Source organism: Semicossyphus pulcher, unplaced genomic scaffold, assembly GCF_022749685.1.
Source record: "Semicossyphus pulcher isolate SPU_LCO1_2020_fin unplaced genomic scaffold, fSemPul1.0.p SCAF_11, whole genome shotgun sequence".
In the NCBI taxonomy this organism is placed as follows: Eukaryota; Metazoa; Chordata; class Actinopteri; order Labriformes; family Labridae; genus Semicossyphus; species Semicossyphus pulcher.
In genome coordinates this window covers 12,682,232-12,705,731 of record NW_027211615.1, presented here as the reverse complement: position 1 = coordinate 12,705,731, position 23,500 = coordinate 12,682,232, and positions in this window count along the sequence as shown.

Genomic DNA, 23,500 nt, shown 5'->3' with positions numbered 1-23,500 from the left:
TCAAATATAAGTGTTTTTTAGGCCTATATGCATTCAAATTATTTAGTCGCCCTGAAAATGGTTAAGAATTATATGTCTGCGAATATATATATATACATATATATATATATATATATATATATGGCTACAATGCTGTCAAAATCTATTTTATGCTTTATTTTACTAAAAAAAAATGAAGGGGGAAAAAATCAGCCCTTTTTGCAGCCACTTTCAAACTAACTTTTCCCATGTCACACATCCCGCATTATAGTTTTGATAATCCATATTATAGTTTAGCCAGATTTACTACACATTCTTTAAAAAAAACAAAACGATTTCCAGCTAAACTATTGATGCTACTTTGGCCATAAATCAATATAAGGAGGCAACAGGTTTGGGCAGTCTGACTTGTTTACACTATTCTCGCTTTTCAGCTATCCAAGAAATCTCAATGAAATCAAGATTTCCCTTCCGAGAAAGAAATGAGAATAAATTAAACGAGCAAGACATAAAAAAAACAAACAGTTATTCGGTAAGGAATAAGTTAAGGGTTGTTTGAATGTAATTACCTTTCGGTCTTTAAAGCTTTGACCAGTAGTGAATGAAAACGTCCCGTGCGTCCAACAATGATGAAAATGGATTTTAAAAAAAGGACTGAGCGCAACTTTAGATCCTTCTGTCCGGTCAAAAATATGTCCCCTTAACTGCTCTTATGAAGGAACAATAAAATCTTCCGTAGTCAGATGAGTCTTCGCTGAGAGTCCGTGGTCATCCCCAGTAAAGTAGAGCGAGTGGACAAGTAGCTCAAGGATCCTGTGCTCCGGGTCTCGTGTGCGTCCTCGCTGAAGTCTCAGATCAGTCGCCCTGGAGTGAAGCTCACTTTTTATTCTGTCTCGCAGACGCGGTCACCTGTCCCTTGTGGGTTACTCCGCCGTGTCTGGGATGATAATTGGACGCATTATTGGCATCCCTAAGGCGGAAAGTCCACTGGAGTTGACTGACCATCACTTGAGAGCCGAAGTTTTCTGCGCCCCCTCCCTCCTTTCCGTTACTCCATTTATCTGTGCGATACGCAGTTACAGGAAGCGTTTTTCCCACTAACACTTCCACTGAAATTCCCAATCAGCCCAGTATACAGCACACATACCGGCATCCTAGTGGAAATGCTCCTGTGTCCTTCTTGTAATTCTCATAACTTTTTTTTAGAGCCATTGCGCATTTAACATCCATCACGGGAAAAGAAACACGATCGCACCGTTTGAGGATGACTCTTTGAAAATGAGTCCCGCACGGTTTTTTTTAGTAATTTACTGAAGTTTCTGGTCAGACAAACGACTAAACGGGGAATAATTAAAGTTTACAGAAGGTTCCTTGTCATATGAGATTAGTTTGTTTCTAGCCTATGGGTTGGTACAGCTTTCTTTAAGTCAGGGTGTGCAATTGGCTCCCATGCTCCCCCCTCATATCTGATTGACCAGTGAGGCTCGAGAGTTAAGTGTGAAACCCCACAGAGATCATCATGTTTCAAATTACGGAAATAAAGTAAATACTACCATACAAGTAAAAAAAAAACAATCATATCAAAACACGACTTAAAACTTAGTTGAAACAACAGTATTCGCAGGAATACATCAAATAGGCCTATACATTCAATTTCTCCATTATCTGACCATTCTGGGCTTTTTGTAACCAACAGCCTCGGTGTTTTCATTGCAAAGTTACTCCTGTGACCGTCTGTAAAACTTTGGTGCTGAAAGGACAGCGCGCACTGTCAGAGCCCAGCTCCAAACCTCCTCTCCTACCCAGCGATGCTCTGTCTTACTACCTCAGAAGCAATTTAGTCGCCGTGCCTTTCTGTATAATGTATACAAACTACGCTGATTAGTTTCGAAACGATGACAAAACGGGCGAATTTTGTTGCCCTGTTGCTTCACATGAGAGAACTTTATCTTGACTATTGTAGATCAGAATGGATCCAACTTTTTGCAGGTGAAATAACACGTATGAGGACGTTGCGCGTCTGTGTGGGTTAAAAAGGGTAAAGCCTTTTGCTGCTGTCTGATTGGAGGAAAGCAGTGGAGTTTTAGCATAGTAAACATAACAGACTCCAGTTTTGGGAGCAGGAAGGTGAGAGAGTACATTCCCCAGAAAGTGCTGGTGCTTGATGAAGATTGCTACAAAGAGATAGCACAACTGGAGCAGAGCCTGACCTCTGATTTGCCTGTGAAAGACAACAAAAAACGATACATTTTAAACCTTGTAAGATTATTGAAGGCACAATTATTCATCAATCTAAGATTCTAATATTTAAATTTCCCCCTGAAAAGGCAAATGTATGTATTTTGTGAACTCTAAAGAGCAAATACTCGTTGTAACATCAGCCTTTCATCACTTAAACATCAGAATAAATACATGTTTCACTGTAATGTTCAGTAGTGAGAGGCAGCAATCTCAGCAGGGGGCGTCATTCTGCAATTACTGCACTGTCAAATCCTCCAAATGTTCATATTTGAACTATCTAAGGCCTCTTGCTAATAATAACAATAACACTTAGCCAGCAATATGTTTGGATTTGAGGCTTGACATCCTTCCATATGGTCGGAAAAGGAATGAACCATCGCTGTGCTACACAAACCAACGTACTCAATTTGAACCACAAAATGAAGTTAAAGGGCCATGAGTGCTGAACGCGTCATCAACATCAGATGTTCGGGAGACATGCTTTTGTAAGAGGAGCAGCTGCAAGATCGATCTGACTGACACTCAGTAAATAGAAACAAGTAATTATTTATGAATCAATTTAAATGGCCATTAAAGATAACGGACGGTTTTATAATGGTCTGCTTTCTAGTAAATTGTCTTACGAGCAGGTAAGTTATGCCGAAAGAAAACCTTCTAACTGTGTATTTCTTGCGATGAAATCCACTGGTTTGTTTTCATATTGTGAGTGCTGCACACCGTCTTTATTTTGTGCGCACTCTATAAAGTGACAAAGTGAACACACACAAAAAACAACTGAAAAAAATTGTCTTTTTTTTGTTTTTATTGAAGTATTGAAGAAAGGTCAACAAGCATGTCACATTACATCTATTGTTTTTGCACTAAATGCTCATCATATTTAAATGTGCACTTCCTCCATTCAGCCACTGGGGGTGGTGGTGGTGGTGGTGGTGACAGATGTGTAATGTCATATGTCTTGTAAGCTACTGGATGCTTATATTTCCCTCAGGATCAATAAAGTATCTATCTATCTTGTGAAAGTCAAAAGTCCAAAAGTGAAAGTGTGGATAGGCGTGTAACCTTATTTAACCCAGTTTTCCCCCCCGTTGTTGTATGACCTTTCTAAAGTTCGATACAGTCACATGTGAAACTGTATTGTCTAATACTTGAGCCTCTGAGTAATGTTCACATGACTATTTATTTTTAATAAACCACATGTGGTAACCACACAAGTGCTGTTGGTGGTCACTGGTTTCAACACGCTGATCGTCTTGCTCTCCTTTTCCTCTTGAACTCTTTGATATTTTCTTTTGAAAGATGTTTTAATTAATTTTTCAGAGAAGGATGTGGTCGTCTGCCCGAGAACGTGACTCCTGCTCACTGAAATTCTTGTCCAAGTTGAAAATCTCACTTCCTCAAAGAATGAGGCCTTCTCAGATGTTGGCCACAGCAAAGGAAACTTCTTCTGTGATCAAGAATGTTGGAAATTATTTTGTTTGTATGGGTTACATAAACACAGGTGATGTCTGTAACTTTTAAAGTAATAGATGAAATCAAGCACTAATACGATTTTAATACATGTGAAAATAGGAAACATTTATTTGCATTAGCTGAAAGGCATGTTTCACAACAAAACGGCTTGATTAACAGCTGCAGAAAAGGCTTTCCTTCTAAATAAGATTTTCACAAGCAGTCATGAAATGGAGAATCTCCCAAATGTGTTTCCCAACCTAAAATAATTTATCACGGGTCAGGAGCAGGTATATGGAAGACCCTTTCTCCATGTGTTTCTGGTTAGGTGAAATCCTCCTGCTTGATAAAATAGATCCTTTGTTAATCCTAATGCTCCAGATTCTTGTTCACTCCGTTTATCTTCCACTGCTTCTTTATCTTTCTCTCTCCTTTCTTACTTTCAGCAGATGGTTGTCTTTTACTTTGCCATAACTGTTTCCCAATGTCCGGTGTGTTCCTCCCATAAGCCACATGTCCACTTTCCCAGGCCCTTTCAACGCTAATCCTTTCCTGTCCAACTGATGCCCTCAGAATTTTCCCCTGCCATTCCAGATTCTGCCAATCCCATCTGCCATGGAATAAACTTATTCTTCCAACCAGACCTTCTCCGCCCCTCTCCACACCAACTGTACCTCATTCCCTCATCAGTCAATCACCACATTGAGGGGTCATTACATGTGTCCGTCCTACAGGAAAATCTCCCGCTTTGAGGGATGTGTGCATAGTGGTTCTTCCCTCGCTGCCCGCACTTCCAAAGTTGACAGAAATGAGTGAGCAATGAAGGACCCACCAGATCGATTGCTTTCCAAGAGGTGACCTTCAACCTTTGGTTTTCAGGGATGACTTGAATATGGGGTGAAGAAATTACTACCCCTGTGGCTCAGAAAGATGAGTGGGTGGCTCAGTCATCAGAAGAATAGTGGTTCAATATCCATTTCCTCCAGTCTCCAATTGTCCTTGGGCAAAATGCTGATCCCTGTATTGCTCCCAGAGGCATAGTCATTGTTGAGTGGGTGTGTGTGAATTAGTTGGTTAGTTATGAACACAATAGCAACTGTTTGAATTGGTTGAATTTTACCTGTAGTGTATTACAATTTGAGTGGTCTGATGACTACCAATATGTGCAGTCCTATTTGCCATTTAACCATTAACAACCCTGACTAACAGTTTGTTAACCCCCAGCCTGCCAGCTTTCAAGCTGCGCCTTTGTTTGCAAGCTACTCCCTAATTTCCCTTTGTCCTGCGAGCAACCAGACCAGTCAAAAAGTCCTGGATTTGCTGCCTTCCTGTCAAACACGATAGCTCTCCCAACAGTGCCACAGAGACTTCCCTCCTGACTTCCTTTGACCTGAACTCTCCGACCCCAAGGTGAATCCCCTTGCAGACTGTCTGAACTCTCTGAGCCTCATTAGGCCTCTCTTAGCCAGGACTCCAAGACCCCCATTTGGTCATCCCTAGCAGCACCCTGACTGATTCCCTTTCGCCCGTCCCTGGTGATGCTAAGCCGTACCTCCCAGTTCTTCATTTGCCAGCCTCCTGCTCTGCTTTAGATGGTACAGTGGATCAATGCCAAGCCATACCTTATAGCCATTGACTACAGCTGATGCCCATCCTGCACTCCAGCCACCAGCCCCCTGCTCAGGTCGTTGGCCAAGTGCTCAGCTGTCCACTGTTCTGCCTGTCCTCCCTGACCTGCTGCTGGATCATCAGTTTCCATACCTGTCCTTGCCTCGTCTCTTGGCCGCCTTCCTGATGTTTCCTGCTCCATTGCTACCCTTCCTCCAGGAGTCTTCCTGAGGTCCGTGATTCTTCCATTGCTCCCTGCACTTCCAACAAGAACCAGTTATGACGTCTTTTTTATTCAGTGTATTGTTCCTCCCACTCATAACCTGATGCTATTTGTGCCTCAAGTGACATCACTTGAGGCACAAAGGGGTTTTTACAATGTTCTCCCATTTACAGTTGTTCTCTCCAAAACCTGTGAAAACGTGGATGGGCAAAATCGACGGAGGTCCCGCTGAAATTGAAGACAAAATGAAACATTTCTTGAAACCAAACATTTAAATGCTGTTGGAGCAGGGATATTCAGGGTCTGGAGTAAGCAGAGTGAATGAGTACCTAGATGATAGATGGAAGAATGAAACATAATGGTCATGGATAAATCATGGTATATGAAACTACAGTATACAACCACTTCCGTGCGTGCCTGAGCTTCAAGGCAAGCTCATTTAAGTTAATTTCCAATGAACTGGTAGTCTGCCAGCTACTTATCTGATTAGTCCTCCTTTCTATGAGTGTGCAGGCATGTGGAGTCATCTCCAAGGCTGATGAGTTACGATGAGTTAATATAGATAGTGTTCTTGATCATCTTTAAAATTGAATCACAAGTGAGGGACAAGAGTAAAACAGTATTCCGAGTCTAGACCACATTTTACTTGTGGGAAGGTTAGACTTCTATACAATTTTACTTTTATGCAATTTATCACATTGTTTAAACCTTGAAGGACCATTTTCCTAAGTTGCAAAAGTAAAAATGAGATTGCATCAAAAACACATCATTAGGACACAGTATGGATTAATTCACGTGTATGAGGACACTGAAATATAAACCACTGCGATACCACGATGACAAACAAAAAGAAGTTACCTCATAGGAACTGCATCAAGCAGCTTCCAATTTTCCCCATTCGAACACATAATTTAAATATTACTTCAGTATTTATGAATCGGCTTTGGTACTCAAATGTAATCATTTTGAAATACTTTGATATTACGCAGACTATAAAAGATTCATTTGAAGTCAGGTCTTAATGTAGGTGGAAATATCCTTTTTTAAGCGTGGCCAAAAGAAATGCCTCAGAATGCGATCATCGGTTTTCCTAACTCCCATATGACCAGCTGTACCATCGTGTGCAGTCTCAATTACTGACTGTCTATCAGGCAAAACCACCTGCTCCACAAACCCACGAGCCAACTTTTCCCCATAAGGTACCCACCTCCTAACCAACAGACCCTCTTGTAGAAAATATACTGGATACCCTGACTCTACCTCAGACAATGGCACTACACAGTCGAACAGTTGCCTCAAAGAAGAATCGATTTTTTGCGCCTCCACTAACTCTGAATGTGACACAGACAAGAGCTCGTCAGGTAAGGACAAAGCAAATTTGACATGACTTCAGCAGCAGACGCAGTCATGGAGCGTGTTACAGCACAAACTGGAGACAACTTCTGATCTGGAATATCCTTATTTTTGACATTGGAGGCCACAACTGGAACCCTTAAATACTCCGGCATTGAATGGTCTGGCCATATCGGTGCACCAGCTACGTCATTGCCTAAAATGACATCCACTCCATCAACAGGCAAGTCTGGACGCACCCCTACCTCCACATTGCCCTGTACTAAATTAGAGTACAAAAACATCTGATGCACAGGAACAAATATTGTTGTCAAACCCATTCCCCTAACAGGAACACAACTTTCTGTGTCTGTCAGTGGAGAAAAAGGCAAAACTGATTCTCGTACAAAAGTATTCAAGGCACCAGAGTCTCACAGCATTTTCTCATCACTGTCAACTAAAGATACAAACCCCTGAGAAATGAATGGTGGATAACCGTCCTCTATCTCTGCTGCACCCAAAGTTTTGGTTTGCATCTGGAAAGGAGACGCCAATCTACTTGTACAGGCAATTGGCACAATCAACACAGTAGGCTTAACTTGTCACTCATCTCGCTTTGTCTTCAAAGAAGGACTTTTTTTTTTCTAGTTTCCAGTGTTTGTTGACAGTAATTGCAAACATCATTTTTCAAACGAGGACCTTGCCTGGAGCAGACTGGACTCAAACCGTATCCTTTGGACCAACGTCACTCGGTTTCTGATCACCGAAAATACGTTTATGGGTCAATACATATTCATCTGCAAGGACAGCAGCATCATTTGGACTTTTTGCTTTGCGTTCATTAATGTATGTTGCAATATCGTTAGGCACTGATTGCTTAAATTGTTAAGAACAACTAGATCGCATAGTTCCTCAAATGTACAAACATTGGATGCAGAACACCAGCGACCAAACTGCAAATCAAGTCTCTTGCTAATTCCACATGTGTTTGCTTGTCAGACTTTCTCCAGTTTTAAAGCGTTGCCTGTAAGCCTCTGGAACCAACTCATCGGCCTTTTGAACTGCTGCTTTAACCTTAGTATAATCTTTACAATCTTCATTTGATAGAGCTGCATATGCCTCTTGGGCTTTTCCAGTGAAAACACACTGTAACATTAAGGTGCGGTCCTAAAATCTGCAAATCTTTCAAACATACCAAAAAATGTAACTGGATCTTTATCATTACATTTAGGTAGCTGCTTCAAATTACCAGCAAATCGAGGAGCAGAGGGTGTGACAACTACAGACTGGTCAGTTCTACTTCCAATACCCTCTGTTGAATTAACTTTTCATGCTGCATTTGCATCATCAACAGCTCTTTCTGTTGCTCAAATGTTAAGTTTGTCACTGAAGACAAAGACATACTCGTAGATTGTTTAGGTTTTTCACTTACCAAAATCCCTTCTTCCATCAAATTTGCTTTCAGAATGCTCTTCACAGTTTCCTTTAAACGATTTGCCCCACTCTCGATGTTATAGTGGTCAGCAATCTTCAACAACTGTTCTTTTGTGCACTGTTCCAACCGTGTTTCAGAAGGATCCTGAATAAAACAATCTACCACATAAGCCATGATACACTAAACCCAAAACCCAAAACTAACCAATCAAAGAAGGCCAAACACACAGGAGTCTCTCCTCCCCAAATTATCTAAATGACCTATCTAACTGACTAAGTAAACTCAACCCTAGTCTTCGTTTTTTTGGTGAGTGGTTGTTATTCACAGGAAACCAGCGGGACTGGACAGCACCTGCTACGCAGCCTCGGCCAGGACCCCACGGACGTGATCCCGAGCATTTTTGCCCTGCCCACTTTCACCGCCACTTTAAACCAATAACCTGCAACAAGCTCCCAAGTAGAACTTGTTGCTAAACCTACCAGGAGAGAGTCTTGTTTAAACAAAGCCAACAATTGGGTGTCACCTTTCAAAGCAAATTATTAACTGTTTAACTTATTGTTATGCTCTCCCAAAATAAAGTATCTTATACAAGTTAACCAAGACAAACAAAAAACAGCTTTTAACTTAACAACAATTTAACAAAATACCAAAAACCTTTTTGACGAGCCCCCACTTGTCACAGCCCGGCTCAGGGGAGGGACAAGAAGGAGAGGACCACACATTACTTTTAACCAAAGATTTGTTTAACCAAAGATAAGTCGAACTCTACCAATGTTAAACGTGTTTATCAGTAATGTCCAGTGTGTTGAACGAGTGTGAATGTAATGTGAGAAACTAAATCAGGAAACAGTCTCACCCAAATAACAAACCATATGCCCAGAAAGAGAGAGCAAGACTGGCTGAATCCAGCGGCTTATATAGCTGAGGAGCAGCAGACACAGGTGCAATGATTAGAATATTTAAGCTCTGTTTCTACTTTTTCCCTCTAATGTCCGGCTATTTCCCCGCTAAACGCTGCAGTATGTTCATCTGCTTATGGCTTACTGTGTTTGTCTGCTGTTTGGTGCCGATTTCCGTGCTCACCTTTTACTTATTTATTCCTTTTCCAGCTATTTGTCTCCTTGAAGGAGCTGAAAGAGAATGAACCAAAAAAGTCAAGTTGTGGGCCAGAAAACAAAAGCACTGACAGCTAAAGGGTGCTAAATTGCTCCATGGAGAAGGGATCTCCGGTAATTCTCTGTGAGTAGATCAAGACAAGTGATCACTTTCAATTTATACTTGTTTGATCCATTAGAAACCAAGTCATTTTATAACAGCTGCTTTAACAAAAACATTTCACATGTTTTATTGTTAGAAAATGTGTCTGTTATTCAAGTTTTAAAAAAGATGTACCATGGAGGTCATGTGGAGTTTCTGTTTTAAAAAGGGTTATCAACCTGTTGTAAGATTCACACATGCAGAGTCCTGAGCGACAGTTGTGTTGCACAAGAAAGTATTTTTTGTGAATGGTCTCTAACATCAAGACACAATGTAAATGTCGTGCAGAGAATTGGAGTGCACATAAAAAATAATTGCATACAAATTGACTGCACATGCTCACGCGCCCAATAAAGACAGTCCCCCTTCTCTCTCCTTTTTAGGTTCTCAAATAACTTCATTCTGATATGAAATCAAAACCACACCATCCTACTTCCCTATTCACCATAGAATCGTAAAACATTTTCCTCCATATGTTCTTCATTAGAAGTTGGAGCCAAATGATATAAAGTGAGAGTGAAAATATTCTTCTTCCACACTTTGAGTCTGTCGTCTGTTGCGTTACTATGTTTGAGGGTTGAAACCGACTGGGCTGTGGTCAGCACAACTTGTGCAATCTCCATGTGTTTGCCAACCATTGCACTCCTGACTGCAACTAGGAAAAACACATGCTCAGAGCTTTTGAAAGGACATCCAAGGTCAAGTCTTGCAAACATTACTCGTCTTGTTCAGTTGATCCCACATGATCAGGGAAGGGAACGTGCAAATTGCATGAAAACACACAACAATGTTTGAATCCAAACTCTGGACTGTAACATGGAGTGAGAATGATTGATGGAATTTTAAGTGCAACGTGGGAACTATTATTTTCTCTGTATCATAGCGGGCCAGCTCACTCCTCAGGAATGACACTGTAGCTGTTAGCGTTGCAGAGATGTTTGCAGATTTAAAGAGACCTTCAGTTGCTGGGGACAGCCTTTTTGGTTGCTTACATGTTATTGCTATTGTTGAAGAGGAGCCGGGGGATCAGGATGGCTTTGTAAATTGATCTGTCAAACTCTGGCTGGAAATGAACAAAAACAAATGTGGTAATGTTTCTTTCTGTTGCAACCATGCATGAGTGTACTGACACAATTACAGGCAAAGCAAACTGGGGTCAGCCTGTCTTCCTTCGTAAACGTCTGTAAAACAGGAGGTTGTAATTTGTCATCAAGGCCATGAGAGGAAAAACCTGCAGACTGGATGCAAAAGCTTCCATACTTCATGGGATAGGGAGACAATTTGTCTTTCTATGTAATTTCTAGTCATTTCTGTGCAAATGTAATTATGTTCTATGCAGGCCTGCACAGTGGTGCAGTGGTTAGCACTGTTGTCTCCCAGCTAGAGGGTTCCTAGTTCAGACTTAGTGGGCCTTTCTGTGTGGAGTTGTGTGGAGTCTCTCCGTGCATGCGTGGGTTCCCTCAGGGTACCCCGGCTTCCTCCCACAGACCAAAGACATGCTCACCAGGTAAATTGGTGACTCTGAATTGCCTGTCGGTGTGAATTTGAGTGTGAAAAGTTGTCTGTCTCTATTTGTCAGCCCTGTGATCGACTGGCGATCAGTCCAGGGTGTACCCCGCCTCTAGCTGGGATCAGCTCCAGCCCCTCGCGTCCCTGAACAGAATAAGTGGTATAAATAATGGATGGATGGATGGATGGATGGATGTTTTATGCAAATACAATTCTGCCTCAAGGCCGAGAATGTGGATCTATACATAGGTTGATATTTTTATGATATTAAATAAAGCATGCGTTGCAGAACCCTTGTTTCAAATTGGAAATCACACTGTGCATCAGGGGTGGATCTGATAACTAGCAAAAAGCATAAATGCATCCAAGAAGCACTCAAAACGGGGAAAAAGCCAACTGCTATGGGAGTGGGACGCATTCTCGCCAGATGTTATGTTGAAAAGGTGTAAATGCATCCATCTTTCTGTAACTCATACGTAATGTTTACCTCCAAAATGCGTCTACATCAGTAACAGTCTGTGGAAAAAGCCTCTGCAGGGTCTGTCCCCTGGGATAATGGCAGCTGAAGGTGAAATTACACTGGAATTAGTCTCAGTAAAGCGACAATTTCAGCCATTTCCACACATGCTGTACGTTGAGTTCAGTCTGTGTGGCCGACGGAGAGGGAGAGGCCTGAGCTGGGCGCCATATGACTCATCCATGTGTTTGTGTGATTTTGTTGTGAGAAGTGTAAACGGCGGCCTGAGAGTTCAAGTAGTGCAAAAGCTGTATTGCTGGGAGAAACAGGTTTCTCTATATCTTCTGTCCAAGCAAAATATTTGTGATCGAGGTCCTCGCCAGATCGTTAATTTGTCAGCATTGCTGTGGAGATGCTCATGGGAAGTCCAATCAGAGAGTCTTCATGCGCCTAAAACAACAAAAATGTACCAACTCCTGGAGAAACAGTGAATGTTTACTTGTTTTGAAATCTGACATGTAAAGTCGTTCTTGTGATTGACAGTGAAAAAACAATTTCCCAAACCATTTTGTTAATCACTCAAATCATTTGTAAATAATAATTAGTGACCATTTAGCTTCCCACCTGCAAAGGCAGCATGATAATAGATATGGAAGTAAAAGGTTGGACGGCGCATGAAAAAGCTTACATTTGTTAAGCAGCTCATTTATAAAGAGAACAAGAGCTCAAGATCGTGAGAGAAGGAAATAAAATGAACTTTAAAATTGTCACAATGCACGGTGATATCAGAAATAAGCCTTCAATTCATTCTTGTAAGTGGATGTGGTGTCTACTTACAGAGCTCGTCTGTTTGTTTTCATAGTAATTCTTAAACCCAAACAATGGTCTTTCCTAAATCAAACAAATCTGATAAACCTTGGGAAGAGTCCAGTTTGGTTAGTTGACTCTATTTGGTGAGATTTAGAGAAACTTCATGGTTTGGTCAATAATAAGTCAACGTGGATTTATAAATGGGACACGTACGACTTGCACCTTTATTCCTTGATGAAACAAGCCTAGCCAAAAGCCCAGAAGGCAAACATTAAGGTAACCAGTGGGCTACTAGCCAATCCTAGCACGTTAGTTCCCTAAAAGTGAAGCCAAAACATTTCAGGCGCCCCCTGCTGACTGGCTGCAGTATAGGTCATAAAGCCCGCCTCCTCCATGTTAACAGATGGGACATGAGTCAAACTATAACATCAAAATACACGCCCAATTAATTTTTCTTGTTTCTGTCATTATGGTTAGTTCTTATTATCATGCTGATTTACGTCCAAGTGTTCATTTTTCTGACAAGTTTATTTTTCATTAGTTATTTGATGCTGTCAAAATGATGATTGACAGCTCTGTTGACAAATTCAGCTCCTGCAGCCAGTCAGTTCCGGGTGAGCAGAGCGGAGGACGATCCGCGAGTAGAAACGTAACTAAAACAATCACTACAGTCATTGAAGTTTCCATACCTGTGAACGTTAACCTCAGACCAACACAGAGAAGCTGTTCTCATGCCGGTGTGCGGGATCTTTGCTGTTTTTTTGTTAAGTTAAGTGTGTGTTTGGGTAAGTGGAAGTGGCTACGGCCGCTTCACTCTCCGATCTCTACTGCGCAGACTCTGGCTCCTTATGACGTCACCATCGCAAGATGGCAGCGCCTATCACAGGGGCTATTTTGGCATCAATTATGTACAATGGGAGCAGATGGTCATTGGTTAGTACCAGTCAATCTCAGCAATGTCATACCAGCCAATCATAGCACAGGAGACTGGGATAGGCAGAGCTCTATGTGCCATCTAACTACTACCTCTCCAGTCAGCTGTATACATGATAGTCCATGCTAGTCTCTAGCTAGCTTGATAAGCTTCTTCCTTATTTCTTCTAAACCGTGTACTTCACCCTGGAACTTTATTAATTTTAAAAACTAAATTCAAAATAATCTTTTAGTTTTTAATTGTAGTTATTAATTAAATTACTAAGCTAGCAATTTAGCTAATTAATTGCTAATTCATGACTACAGACTGGCTCCAACTGGGAACTTCTCACTGTTATTCCAGCCGTCAACCACATCTGTACCGAATGTCTGCTGTCAACATATTTATCCTTGGAGCTGAACTTAATGAGGTTACTAAATGTAAACAGACCATCCCATCCAATATAATGATTCAGTTGAATTTATTGCTTACAATGTTACTAAGTGCTTTACAAAAGAAAAGAAAAAAACAATCAAAGCAGTTAAAAGGACAATAAAAGAATAATGTCTTCGGAGAAGAACGCACAGGAAATGAATAAATGAACCAATTATCTTTAAATGAGTAAGAACAAAAAGAAAATGTGAATCAAAGTGAACCTTTCAAGAGGTCAGTTTGACGAATTAGAGACACTTGAATGATCAGGTGGTTCTAATAGTGAGAGTTGAATCACCAGTCAACAAACTGGAAGTAACAAGCAGGGTCTTAGTGGTAGAGAAGGAACATACCAGGCCGATAAACCAGAGATGTGTCATGAAGCAAGGTCATTGTAAGACTCAAGAGTAGGCAACAAAATTAATTGAAAATTGGTGTTTTGTAGTGACGTTGAGTTACTGTTTCTGTTTTCACCGTTACCTGGCTGGATGATGGAGAATCGTCACAACAAACCTACATAAAGATACGCATTATTGGTTAAAGCTACTGAAATGAACATTTGTGTGTTCGGTAAATGGTGCACTGAATAAATTCTTAAATATTAAGATAATAAGTGGATTCAAGCTGACAATATTTGGGACCTTCAGTCACAGAGTATTGAATACAATAGTAGGTTTAACCTATAAAAAAGTCTTAATTGTTCCAGGCCCTCATGTTCTCACGGCCACGCTGCTCCAAAACAACAACATTTGAAAGAAGGAAATAATCTTTGTCTTAGTTGGCTGCCTTTTTTCTTTTGATCATCAGGTAATTACTCTAATCCTCACATTGCATGTTAACTCTTAATGTGTGTTTTCTATTATTACTTATTATCCAGCTGAGTCCAAGTGCACGATCCAAAGGGTGGAACGTCATGGCCGACAGAGAGCATATGCTTGCTGCGCATTAGTAATGCAGATGGCTACAAACTTTGATGCAAGTTCTCACATCTGTATGTAAGGCAGTAAGGGTGCGATGGCCGAGAGCTGCGGTGAGTTTGTTGGTTTAGGCTCACAAAGCGAATGAGACATCACTGGAATTTGTTTGTTTGGGGGGGATATCCGCAATCAGTTTCCGCAACTACAGATAAGATAAGATCCTTCTTTATTCATCCCTAGAGGGGATATTCGGGAAGATTTGCTGTGACAAGAACAATGTGCTGATGGAATACCCGTAGTGCTGACACTGGATTAGTCATGCTGCATCATATGATCCTAAGTCGCCTGAAGGTCAAGATAACTAGGTGGCGTTTTGTACTCTGCTGTAGCATGCCTTTAAGATAGACTTTTTAGGGGCGCTGGTTTAGCTCAGTCGGAAGAGCAGGCGCCCCATATACAGAGGCCTCAGTCCTTGTTGCACTGATCGCAGGTTCGACTCCCGGTCTGCTGATCATTTGTGCATGTCAGCCCCCACGCTCTACTCCCCACATTTCCTGTCTCTCTTCAGTTTTCCTATCGAATAAAGGCAATAAGCCAAAAAAATAATCTTTAGAAAGATAGACTTTTTAAAGTGGGGTTGTATGGGTACTGATAGTAAGTATACTAAGTACAGTAGTTGACTGTCAGCATGGCCCCTGTTTGGAGAAGCCGGCCGGAGTACCAACATGGACGCTAAAATATGTACTGTTTTACACGGGGCCTTGAGAAACATGTATTTTAGCCACTTAAACAAGACAACAAAAACATGATGTGTGAAGAGGGCTATATTTTCCTTTGGCACTATGAATTTAGCTGTACAAGGGTTCTGTATTTCAACGTATGCCACACAATGTGTAACGCTATGTATCAGCTGAGGTTTTTTTTGTGCCTTTACTTGAGAAAGCAAGAGAGCGTTGAGACGACACGCGGCAAAGGGCGGAGGGTGGGAGACAAACCCAGGGCCGATGCATCAAGGACTGAGCCTGTGTACACGAGACGTTCGATTAAACCGCTATGCTCAAACCGGCGTCCCAAACTTCCCTTTTCTAATGAAGAAGGGAGGTGCTTTTTCAGGCTGTTCAAACAAAGAGTGTTGTGGTCAACCATATTGATTTCACTGTGTTTTGTTGAGTGATATTAACCTCACACAGCTGTGGTTAGCAACACTGAAGACAGCTCATAGAGAGGAGAACTCAGAGACTAGAATAGATGAAACAAATTACCAAATAAACTAAGAAATAATCAGATAGTAACCTGATAATATTATGAAATACTTAATGTAATAAGTGTATTCTTCATTAAAGTATCCTCAATCCTCTTTTATTCATCTCTTCTTTAAACCGCTGACCTGAACAGCTGATACCCTGCGCTGCATGTGTAGGGATACAGGAACGTTGTGCGGTTCAAAACGTAGTCCCAAAGGAAAGGGCTGTCTGACTTCAAGCTAAAGCTGTGAAAATATTCACAAACATAGCGTATAATTAATGACCATTTTTAGGGCTGGACGTATTTTAATTGGCTCAAGTTTTGCTTCTACCTCGGTCCATAGCTTAGCTTCCATGTAACTATTCTGGCAGGGGGCCTTGCAGCATGAATTCTGCTGTACATGCATTGACTATTACATCATACAACCCCCACAAAATACCTGAACCATCCCTTTAAAACCTGCACTGCACTTCTGTCTTACAGCCAGGATCCAGGAGCAATTGATACTAACGCACTTTTCCTGCAGGCCCAGATCCACTCAGCATCACTGCTGTGAGATCTAAGAGCTACAGAGGGAGAGAAATGAGGTTGCATCAGCCCAGTGTTTGTATATGTTTGAGAGAGTGAGGGCTTTGAACATGGCATCCCCCCTGGGAGGATAAATGGTATGCTTTTCTATCGGATTACATTGGAAAGTGTTCCAGCATGCATCCATATGTTGAGCGGTTAAAATGTTACAGTCATAGACTTACAGTTTCTATACAGAAATACGACTGAAAAACCTTCCCATGGGCAACATTTAGTATTAGATTTGTTTGAGCAGAAATTATAATTAATTCCTTGAAAACTCTGGCCTGTCAGCAGTGTGTTCTGTAGAAAAGGCCCGTCATCACTGTGCGGAAAAGGCACTCAGGCACGGATCAGTTACTTTAGCTGCAGCCATCGAGAGGGAGACAATTCCTTGGAAGAGCTGTGGCGCTTAAACCATTATCTATGAATGCATGATGACATTATTTTACTCCACATGTACATAAAGGTCTGCTTACAGTGGAACCATTAATCCTTCACCGTGTGCTCTCATGAGGAGGAGCGAGAATTTATCCTAATTTGAACTATGGACTAATTACTGAAGAAATACAAAAACATGCCAGAAAATATTAGCCAGATCAGTGTGATGTCATAATCCTGTCTATACAGTAGGTTTCATGTGACCCCTGTGGAGGGATTATAGAAAGCAGCGAGTTATTTGTAGCTGGCCACTTCCAGAAAGGGTTCATGGTCAGCCCACTTACATTTGACCGAGTTTTAACTTGTAGCAGACGTCTTGCGCGTGTCTGTTCGGTGTTTTATGGACTTAATCAAAGTTGCAATGCTTTTACAGAGTTATGAAAAATCTAAAAAATGATGACCAACCTTTCACTTTAAGGCAGTTTTTCATACATCTCATGCAAAACCTAAAACCAACAGAAGCTTCAGACAGTCCGTTCTTTTCTATTGATTATTGTAACATTATTGTTGAGTGAATATAAAGCTGGACACAGTGACAAACTGATTGCTTGATGCCAGTTTTTCTTTTTTTAACTACATTTTATTGGGTTTTTCCAATCATAACTAACATTACATGTTAATAAAATGGTCAGCTTGGCATCACATATGGTATAGCATCAAATAATTAGACTTGTGACTAAAACAATTGAACTAAAGGTGAAAATACAGCTGTTGACTACTACATGTTGCTGCTCTTTGTAATCTTTTCCAGTTGTTCTGCCCTGCCCCCATCCCACTCTTGATTTTATTGATGGTAAATGGAATGGACTGTACTGGCATAGCGCTTTTCAAGTCTTGCGACCCTTTGTCACATTCACCCATTCACACTCACATTCACACACTTTGGGGTTTGGGGGCAATTTTGGGTTCAGTGTCTTGCTCAAGGACACTTTGACATGTGACTGTAGCAGTCAGGAATCAAACCCCCTACCTGACGATTGAGAGACGACCCACTTTACCACTAAACCACGGCCGCCCCCCAATCATTACTAATTCTTTATTTCAGAAACTCCATGAAGCTCCTCATGATATTTTCAAAACACCCAGCCGTCCTTTAGTAACGTGTGTACGTTTTCCGATTGCAACCCATGTTGATAGATCTTAATTATGTATACTTTCCTTTTTTTCCCACTTTTTTCCATCCTATGGCAAAGTCTGTTAGAGCACAGTTACTCCTCTTAGTGATAGACTGTCTCGGTTAAATACCCAGAATGCACTACTTTGGCTACCAAAGGATCTTCCATTTTTATTCTGGTACTTCTACTACTGGGTCTCCAAGAGTTCGCAGTCAGGATGTCACGTTCATGGTAATCTGTCTGGTGAGAAAAAGAAACTGACTTTACCCTCATTAAGCGCTCATTCCTCAGGAAGTAACTGATCCTTTCAGTTTAAAAGCATGGAGTTCTGCTGTGTACCAGCTACACTCAAAGTACACTAAGTATATGATCCTGTTATGTTATGTCACACAAAAAGACACCCACACACACACACACGCACAATTCCCATCATCCTTCTGTTTTCGTCGGTACTATTCTCCCTAGTCACATGACCAGTGTGTGCTGTATTCCCGTTACATCTGCAGAGCAGGATAACCTGACCTCAGGCATGTAACAGGATCTTTTCTGCAGCATGATGCAGATTCACAGACATGATGTGTGCACACAAATATAGAAAGCACACACTCATCGTTCTACTTTGAATGATAATAGCATAATACATGAAGAGTTTGCACGATTATTATTCCTGCTTTTCTTACACTTTGCACAGCCATCTGTTTTATTCTTAGGTGGCTTAATCAAAACTGACTCCTTTTCATATTTGCACTGAAAAGGAAATATACAAACAGCCAAGTGAAGTCAAATATCTGATGAGAGACCCTGTAACAACAAATGGGAAAAGGAAAAAATGTAACGAGGGAAGACACAAAATTAGGAGAACTAAGTGAGAACAAGATAAGGGAAGAGAGCAGTGAGGACAGACGGTCAAAGGGCATTGTGGGGTTTGATTTGTGTGCGACTACAGAGGCCAGAAAATATCTGTTTAGAGATTCATCAGTGGACCTCCCTGCAAAGTAACATCGCTAAGGAAAATATATGTTTAGAAGATAATATTGACATTAGTGAATTGTTCCTTAGTGCTAACGCTGGGAAAATGTATATCTAACATTTTTTGTATAGTTGTGGTTATTGTTTCTATCCAAAATGACAATAACACTCACTCACTAATACTTAACTTTTTGTTTGCATGGTCGTTACTGTCGTCAAAGATGTTTTCAAGTCTTCCATCAGTTTGCTGGCTGAACGACAACTGGCTTGACGGCAATATGGTAATGGTTTTGCTTTAACTTATCATTATGAATTAAATGATAATGACACAATTTAATTGCTTAAGAATAATAACACCAGTTTTGTTTAAATTTGATCCCTTATAAGCCTCGCTTTCACTGTGCAGCTGTCTGCTGGTGATCATGATCTCCTGGCAATATGTAGGCGAGCTATATTGCACCAAGGAAGTCCATCCATCCACCACATCTTCTTCCCCTTATCCAGCATGCTAAGCAAGTTAACCCAGATGTCCACCTCACCAGCAACCTTTTCCAGGTCCTCCTGGGGAATCTCAAGGCTTTCCCAGGCTGGATGGGATCTATAATCCCTCCAGCAAGCTTTGGGTCTACCCCGGGGTCTCCTTCCAGGTGGATGTGGCCTTTAAACTCCAACGGGGGTGCCAAAGAGGTCATAGGTGAGAGTCGGAAAGTAGATAGTTTCTCGGTCGTCCAGGTCATGGAAATTCAAAGCTTAATCCAAAAGGCAACTGGACCTGCTTGAAGTTCTTGAAGACGTTTCATCTCTCATCTGAAAGGCTTCTTCATTTCTAAACTGACCAGTGGGCAGAGCTAGCAATATAAGCTTCTGTCAGGTCATTAGTATGCTAATAGGTGTGTAATCAAGGGTGAGTTGTTACCTGGGCTATTGACCTAATGGCAACGAGCATTGTTAGTAACCTTTGGTGTTGATGGGTCATTAGGCTCAAAAGAGCCCAAGTCTGAGTGTGATTTCAGCTGTTTGCGCAGAGAATTCAACACTGCATTGTATGTGGGTGACAGGTCTTCAAGAACTTCATCCAAGTCCAGTTACCATTTGGATAAGGATTAGAATAGTAGATTGAATGCTTTGCCTCATGACTCAGTTCCCTCTTCAACACAACTGTCTGGTACAACGCCTGCATTACTGCTGATGCTGCACCAACCGTCTGTCAAGCTCACGATCCGTTTTACCCTCACCCGTTAACAAGACCCGGAGATACTTGAACTCCTTAACTTGAGGCAGTAACTCCCCACTCTGCCTCAGACATGCAGATGCTGACTCTCACCTCAACTCCTTCACTCTGGGCTGCAAACCCCTCCAGTGCCTGATCAATCAAAAAGAATCACATCATCTGCAAAACGCAGAGATGCAATTCTGACATCCCCAAACTGGACACTCCTTGCCCTGGCTGTGCCTTGAGATTTTGTCCACTAAATTACAGACATGATCGGTGACAAGGGACAGCCCTGCTGAGGCGAACACCTACTAGAAATGCCTTTGAATTAGTGCCGAGAATGCAGACAAGCTCTCACTTTGGTCATACAGGGACCAGTTAGCTCGTGGCAATGGCCCCGGCAATCCAAGTTCCCACAGTACCCCCACATGACCCCCTGGGAGAGTAGGCCTTTTCCAAGTCCGCAAAACACATGTAGACTGGATGAGCAAACTCCCATGACCCCCCAGTAGCCCTGCAAGAGTTGGTCCACTGCTCCACCACCAGGATGAAGTCCACCTCTTTCCCGTGCATCTGATGTTGACGCCAGAGTCTCCTTTCCAAGGAAGTCAACCAAAACCAGAAGGAAGGTCTTCTTTTCAGATTTGTCATCACTATAATGAACCGTGTTGTCCAATACTGTTTTCACAACTGTTAAGTAAAGACTCTGAAGGCCAACTGCTGTCTTCAGACTTGCAAGTGTTTTTGTTGGCTTCACAGCTGTACACCTACACCCACAGTAAGTAGAGAAGACGGCTAATTTACAGCCTATGTGATAATTTCATTGCCCTCACTGCTGAGATAACCAAGGTGTAACATTTTGACGGTTTCTTTCATTCCATGACAGAAAATTACTCTATCTTTCAGCAGGTCTCAGCTCCTCCTGGAAGCCATTAATATGCCAGACAGCTGGAAACTGATGTCCTAAATTCACTTGGAACATATTTAAATAGGTCTACACCAATAATATAACCAGATGAAAACTGAAAAGAAAAAATCATATATTTAAAATATTAAATTAGGATTTACCAACATGTTATACTTTATATATACAAGATTTTCTGAGACAGCTTAGAGGTTTTTTTTGTCATCTCCTGTGAATGCACAGCTTTGACAGCTTCTCTTTCGGCAGGGCTGTTTTCCATCATAGCAACTCCCTAGTCATTCCCTTTAGATTACAAACTCCAGCACATTTTCAAGATATAAATTTAGTTTTCATACTTTTAATGAGATTAGATAAGATTTAATACTTAAGTGAACTCTGTCCCCATGCCAATGGCCTCTCCTTAATTGAACTTTTTTTAAGTTTCGAAGAAAATCTTTTTATCTCTGAAATCAACTGTTTTACAAAAAAAAAAAAAAATCAAACCTAGTCTAAATAATTTTGAGGACAATAAATACACAGCCCATTCTTTGAACTCTCATTGAACTCACATTACTAATAACAATGATATTCAATCTAATTCCAGACCAAAGCACAGTACAGTACAGAGAAACACGAATCAAAGAAACATGCTTTACATCTGTGTTTTCATTTTTATGTCGTTGTTATTGTTCTTAAGACCTACTGTGGAACATTGAATCTTGGCAACATACAAGATCATTTTTATCACCCAAGAAATAATTTGGCATCCCCCTGGGCACAATTCCAGGTCCTCTTTAATTCATTATCTTGGGAATGGTGGATCATTATCAGACCTGATATACACAGCCTCCTCTGACCTATCCTATTTTATTCAAAGCACGCGCACGCTCACACACACACACACACACACACACACACACACACACACACACACACTGTCTCAGGGAGAGGCCTGTGAAAGGACAGCAGGTTGTAGAGAATGGGAGTGGGAGACATACACATGATAATACAAGGGAATTGACTAAAGGCTTGCAATTAAATGCAAGAATTATAGGGAGTAACCGGAATGTTCTTCAAAGGCATCTTTATTCTGTGTGCAACAGATTTCAACCTGAAAATGAGTTGCAAAACTATGTTCTCGTATGTAAAAGTAACTGCTACTTTAATGGTTTAAAAAGGTTTGAACCAGAGTTTGCTTGTGGTATTGTTGTCAAGGCTTCTTCAAAAGTATTGAAATAAGATCTGCGAGTTTTATTGGTTTTGCTGCCATCTCTAACACTCAATGACAATTGAAAATGGCAGTGTGAGAAAACTTTTGCCAACTTCTGCCCACCGTAGTAAATGCGATGGCTTTATTATGAATGTAACATCAAAACTGATATATCACAAAGTGAGTTTAAATTAATTCAAATTTTGAGAGTGATATAACTTGGACACACGCCAGATTACACAAACTCACACATACTTTTTACAATACTGCCTTAAAACTGGTGAACCCACCCAAAAAAATACATAACCAACTATAGCTACAATGAGATTATAATAATAAAACAGCAATTCAAAAACGTCCAACATAAAAGCCATATTATAAGTCCTCCAATACAGAAAAGTAAAGGTGAATAAACAGTATTGCTTCAGGGCACAGTGACGTCAATTCTACCTCTGTTAGAACAACCTTTAACAAAAAATACCCAGAAACTGATCAATGGTGATGCAAATCGCTGAGTCACCACTTCAGAGTGTCTAATGAGGTCTTCTTTGGGCGTCAGAATCAGTGAGTGGGATGTCTTTGGTTTAATTTTTGTGTCCCATTCAAACCATTCAGTGACTGTTTGGTCACATGACATCATCACGGTCATCACAAAGGGAGCCTCACGTGAATGGCTTTGAATGCAGGGTATCTAGGCCTAATTAAGGCCTAATTATCAGCCTGTCCTGTCTCTGAGAAAACACCTTTGTATCCTACAAATGTTTTAAAGCAAATACATTTTGAGAGAAAATGAATGCCCCAGTTATTGTTAAATGAATATTAACAGTAGTTTTGAATTAAACCTAAAAAAGAGCAAGACTTTTCCGTTTACATTATTGTTTATATACATTATGTCTTGCACATAGCTATGGCAGTAAAACCTCCTGTTTGGGCGCTAACATACTCATTTAAGGAGTGAGACCACTTGAAAACCCTGACTTTAAAGGGGAGGTATTAATTTAAAGTTTCATATTTCACTCTGTGATACTTGTGGAGTGGCTTAGCATCATTTACAGTTAAAAAAATCAATTTCCCCACACTGGTGTTCTGTGTAGGCCCTCATACAGCCTCTGCCTGAAGCGACTCCCCAACCCCAACAAGCCCGCTTTCTTCTGATTGGCCAGCTCTCTGAAGCCTGCTGAGGCTGCACTTTGTGACATCAAAGTGCGGCGTGTAAAAAAAACCGTGTGAAACCTGGCGTTCAAAGCAGCCAGCAGACTGAGCTGAGGGGCGTC